Here is a 6000-nt window from a genome sequence, read left to right as displayed (position 1 = left end):
GCAAGTTTCTTTCACGCCAACGTGCTGGTGCTCCCCTCGCAGCTTCATGTAGACGTTCAAAACTGTCTGCTGAACGTGGCGACAAATAACATAGCCGCTGCAGTTCTTCCTGTACAGATGCTTCGGCGTTGATGGGCTCTGAGGGGGAGGTGAACTCGCCCCAGACCGCAAACGCGACGAAGTATCTGGAGTCGAAGAAACAGTAACAAATGTGGCTGCGGGTGGTACTGCGTAGTCATGCTCCGCCAAAAAATCGACCTCGCACGAGACGTCCATGTTGGAGAATGAGATGGTGTAAAATGTGGGGACAAAATACAATGCGTGAAGCAAAGAGGCCACTATACGCTAATACATCGTAATTTCAAAGCTAGTGAATAATGCATACGTGTGTAAAATACAACACGTAAGCCATAAAAAGTAACCTGAACTTTGTTATTTTTTTCGTAATAATGTTCTGTTTTGTCATTTTTGCACCGGGTTTTGACTGGGAATGGCAATTTTTTTATAATATTTTTACGTTTTGATACACGGTAGTTGTGGTAATGTATCTCACATTGAAATTTTAAAATCCCAAGAACATTAAGTTGACTTGTTTTGTTTTTGGGGGTTCTTTTATTTTGTGCTTCAAAAAACATTCGCTGCAGCGCACTTTTTGCGCCGAGCGGAGGAACAGCCGGTTGCGGTGATGAGGCGCGAGGTGCCGTTCTTAAGTTGTAACCGGGTACAGGCATTTTTGTAGCTACTCCTTCAAAAGGGATTGTATCGCACGCAGATCCAGCTGGCTGTTGAAGCACCTGCAGCTCCATTCTGTGCTACATTTTCAACACAAATCACTATTCAATATACTTTTGCTGCATTTCTTGTTCTGCAGGCTCGAGATGAAGCGAGGCCAAGCCCCTTTTGGAGCAGCGACCTGCCATGTTTCAAGCAACTTGCGTTAAGCTTGCGATGTTGCTTTCCCTTTTTCTTTTCAAGTGAATAAATGTGTGTAAAGGTATGTGCATTGTGTTGCATTTTTACAGAAGCAGGTGCAGGCAGCTCTTGGCTTCATGCGTACTGGATTGAACTGCTTTACTGCCAGCATATGCCATTTCAGAATTATTTCAGTCGCCACGGTTTACTAGACTATTGGTTTGAACTGGCGATGCCCATTGAACGAAATCTGAAACAATACCTATTGAACACAATTGAAAGACAAAACACAATTGTTTCAACTTGTTGGAAGCAATTGGTTCGGCCCAATGGGTTTCAATTGGATACTAAAACACAGCTGGTGTACAGAATTGGTAATTTTACAATTGGTTGAAATTGTTTGTTTTTACTAGGCTATCACAGTTTACCAAAAACTTGTGTCCTCTTTCGGGAGCAAAAGTAACGTCCTCACAAGAAAAAGGAAAAGGAAGCTGGAGAAATTTACATTAGTAGAAGGCCTCCATGCATTGCTGCCCACACATTGGCCAAGTGTGGACAGCATGTGTCCTCTTTCGGGAGCAAAAGTAACGCCCTCACAAGAAAAAGAAAAAGGAATCTGGGGAAATTTACATTAGTAGGAGGCCTCTATGCATTGCTGTCCACACATTGGCGTTAGACAAAGAATTTGTTTTATCACGCAGTTTACTTTCATTTGCCGAACATTGTATTCACGATTTTCATGTGTTTTAAAAAGGGGTTCCACTTTTAGTATGGGTATGTGTGTGGTTGTGACACCACACACACATTCTCCTCATCGTGGAAATACTTCTTCCCGGTAAAGCTGGTGCAGTTTTAGCATTGTTATCTCCCTTATCCTGCAACATTTTTTGTCTCGACATTAAAGGCCGACTGCACTCAAATTTACTGCACCACTGCACGACTGCACCAAATTTACTTTGAACATACAGTTCGTACCACTGAACCAACTGGGACAGATAGCTCCATCGCAGGTGGATCGTGCAAATAGCCAGGAAGTTGAAGTGGCATTGCAGCCAGCCCTGTGCCTTGTACGCTTAGCATGGCCAGTGCATAAGGTGTTGACCCCTGCTTCCCCATGGACCTATTACTGTGTAAACTTTCGTTGTAGCTGCGTACAATGAGCCATGCTCATGGACTACCTGGAGCTGGAGCAAAACAAAGCTACGACAACCTGAAATAGCTATTTTATCACACTAGCCAGCCTTGTTTACTGGTTTTAGATTTTTTTTTCAAGGTAAACAAAAAAGGTTTGGTTATCCTCCATCACACACTCTGGCTGCTTCACTGTGAATTTGCAGCCTTCAGGATGTCACTTTGTCTGCTGATACTGGTGCTAAATACCCTAAAGTCATCAGATCTCGATTCAAAAGCGTGCTAAAGAGGATGCAGTGCAGGGACTAATCTGTAAAAGCAAGGAAAGGAATTCCATTTACCCTAACTTACTTAATATATGAAACCGTGCACACATAAATAATTTCAAGTGGCCTGAAATAGGAAAATCAGATAGAAAATACGTGGGGCCCTTGTGCAACTTTGTTTAGCCCAATCAATCTTTTCCAAGGAAACATGAACAAGGAGATGTGGCCCCCACTAATTAACTTTATTTAGACCTGTCAATCTTTCTTTCGCTCCACTGGCTTTTTGAGAGAAGCCTAGGTGAAATTATTTTACACAATGAGCTTCGTGACTTGTTTTTAAAACAGCCTGTGTTTCTATCAAATTGCTGCATGTTCTTTTTTCTTGAGCTGCACCAAATTGAACCAATGGCTGTTCCAAGGTGCTTGGCCACAGAATGGACACTTGCCGTGCATTCTGATTGCGCTAGAACGTGTTTTTGTGCTCTGTAAACTGAGTCACAAAGGGGGGCACCAAGATGGTATGAAATGTAAAGTTGGAGAGTGGTCCACCGGCGCAAGCGGCCGTGGCCTCATTTTTCTTAATCCGGCCTTAAAAATTTTGACACCTTGGCACCTTTCACTGGCATTTTCCTTTTTCTTTCAGACTTGGTGAGCAGCAGCCCAAAAGTGCAATTGGCGGAGTGCACACCTTCAGAAGCACTGTGCTGCAGCCACTTGACACTAACTGGATGATGATGATGATTATGGTTGGATGTTAATGGCGCAAGGCCAACTGGGGCAAATAGCGCCAAAACAGTGGTTAAATATGAGAGGTGAGAACGTAGACACTGAAATCAGTAAGCAAGAACAAAAGTAAAATCAATAAAAGACAGTGAGGATGGCTGGTGTAAAGGGCCACGTTGTGATGGTGCATGGCATAAAATAAAGCTTTAAAAAACTACGCGTGATAGGAAATGATATGTAAAAAGTTGATGTCACTGAGAAACTTAAAAGTGCGTTGCACAGGAATCACGGGATCATCCGCTAGAAAGAGTGCTGGGTGAAGTGGAATGTGTTGTCTGTAGAGTTGAGGGAAGTGCTTGCGTCTTGTTGTCTGAAGTGCTTTGTATGTAATGAGGATGTGAAGTACGGATAGGCCCTCCCCACACCTGCTATACAGGGGTCTTGGAGATCCAGTGAGCAGATGGGAGTGTGTCGCGTGTGTGTGGCCTATCCGTAATCGAGCTAGGGCAACTTCGATGAATCTGTTGTGTGAGTCACTAGTGTAGTGTCCTAAGTGTGGCCTTATTATGTGTAACTTGTTGTCTGTCTGTGTATTCCAGTCGGCTTGCCATGTTTTGCGAAGGTGTTGCCAGATGTGTGGCTTGAGGTCAGTGTAGGGTATTGTTATGTCCACTCTGTTTGCAAGTGCATTAGTGGCGGCCATTTCATCTGCGGTCTAATTCCCCGCGATTCCAGCATGGCCTGGAACCCAGCACAGGATTAGTTGAAAATTATTTGCATATATAGACATTATGAAATTAAAGACAAGATTGACAATGTGGTTTTTCCTGGGTCTGTGTGAATACAATGCACGCACAACGCTCAAAGAGTCTGTGAAGATGACGGACTTAGGAACTTGTTTTTTAAGAATGTGCTGAACGATGAGTAAAATGCCATATGCTTCTGCAGAGAAGATAGTGGTGTGTACACTCATGGTTCTGCAAGCAATAAAGTTGGGACCATGAGCGGCCCACGACACTGTAGTTGAAGTTTTCGAGGCATCGCTACAGAATTGGGCACATTTATATTTATCCTCAAGCGACAAGAAATGCTGCAGAATCGCAGCTCTCGGAACCCTGTTTTTATCTATTTTCATAAAAGAAACATCACAACAGGCTGCAGTTGCCATGGTGGTATAACGTCAGAAAATGATGATGATGTACAGACATCTAAAAACCCAATGGAAATACCTGAAGCTTCCTCTCTCACCCTCAGAGAGTAGGGCAAAGGAACAGATGGACGATTTGAGAATAGCTGGGTTGTAGATGTATCGTTGAGGACAGGTTTAAAAGGATGGTTTTTGAATGATGAGACCTTAAAAGAATATAATAAATCTATGTACATTCGTTGATGTTCCAGGCACCATTTGTTACTTTCAGCGTACAGACTCTGGGCCGGGCTAGTGCGGAAAGCACCACACGCAAGGCGCAGGCCCAAATGGAGAACTGGGTCAAGCATTTTTAGTGCTGTTTTTGATGCCGACCCATACACAACACTACCATAGTCTAGTCGAGACCCGATAAGGCGGTAAAAACGCGAAGGAGTTCTTTGTTTGCACTATAGGACTGGTAAGAGAGGACTTTGAGAATGTGTAGTGTTTTCAGGCATTTATGTTTAAGTTGTTTGATGCGTGGAATGAACGTGAGTTTTTCATGAAATATGACACCTAAAAACTTGTGCTCCTTTTTTACAGGGATAGAAGCGCGATGAAGGGTGATCTCCGGGTCTGCCTTAATACCGGGCTTGCGGGAGAACACAACAAAAGTACTCTTTCCAGGGTTCAGTTTAAAACCGTTTGTGTCCGCCCAGCCAGCAAGTTGGTTCCCTCCAAGCTGGACTTGGCGTTCACAAACTGAAAAGTTACAGGACTTAAAAGATATTTGAACGTCATCTACATATATAGAACAGGAAATGGTTGGTGGCAATGCCTTCCGAAGTGATTTCATCTTAACAATAAACAGTGTGTAGCTCAAGACACCGCCTTGAGGGACGCCATTTTCCTGCACGTATGCATTCGAAAGGGCAATGCCAACCCTCAGTCGAAAGGTTCTTTCCGACATGTAGCTACTGAGCGGGTTCAGCATGTTGCCGGAAACACCAAACGACTTGAGGTCACACAAGATGCCGTACCGCCAGGCCGTGTCATAGGCCTTCTCCATATCGAAGACTGTTATACAATACTGCTTATGAATGAAGGCATCTTTTAGATATGTTTCCAATGCAACCAGTTGATCATTGGAGATCTACCAGCCCTGAAGCCAGCCTGGCAGCTGTTGAGAAGACCATTGTACTCTAAGAAGTACATGAGTCTCCTATTGATCATCTTCTCGAACAGCTTACACAGCCAGCTTGTGAAAGCGATAGGACGATAACTTGCGGGAGAGGAAAGGTCCTTCCCTTCTTTCAGAAAGGCCACTACGATGGCCTCCTTCCATGACCCTGGGAGGTGCCCCGAAAGAAATATTTTGTTGTAGAGGTGAAGGAGGGTTTCAAGTGTGTCTGTGTGCAAGTGTTGAATCATAGTGTATGTAATGTTGTCTGCGCCTGAAGCTGAAGGTTTACAAGTACTAAGTGCGATCTTCAGCTCATGCAGTGAGAAGGGGGTGTTATAAGATGAGGTCGACTTATTACTGTCTCGCAAGGACTTCTCCCAGGATGTTTTGTGTTTTATGAAAGTGTTGGTGTAGTGCGCTGAACTGGACACATGTTGGAAGTGTTGTGCGAGTGTGTTAGCCTGGTATTCCAGTGTGTCCCCTGTTGTACTAACCAGGGGCAGGCTGTGTGTCTGTTGTCCTTTTAGTTTATGTATTCGTGTCCATACTTTTCGCGTGTCAGTGTATGAGTTGATGGAAGTGAGGAAGGTGCGCCAACTCTCCCTTTTCGCCTCACGGCGCACTCGCTTCCCAAAAGCCTTGGCCCGTTTAAACGA

The sequence above is a fragment of the Haemaphysalis longicornis genome, unplaced genomic scaffold, assembly GCF_048455015.1.
Source record: "Haemaphysalis longicornis isolate Haplotype H1 unplaced genomic scaffold, Haemaphysalis longicornis Haplotype H1 scaffold_2, whole genome shotgun sequence".
NCBI classification, from domain to species: Eukaryota; Metazoa; Arthropoda; class Arachnida; order Ixodida; family Ixodidae; genus Haemaphysalis; species Haemaphysalis longicornis.
This window is presented reverse-complemented; position numbering follows the sequence as displayed.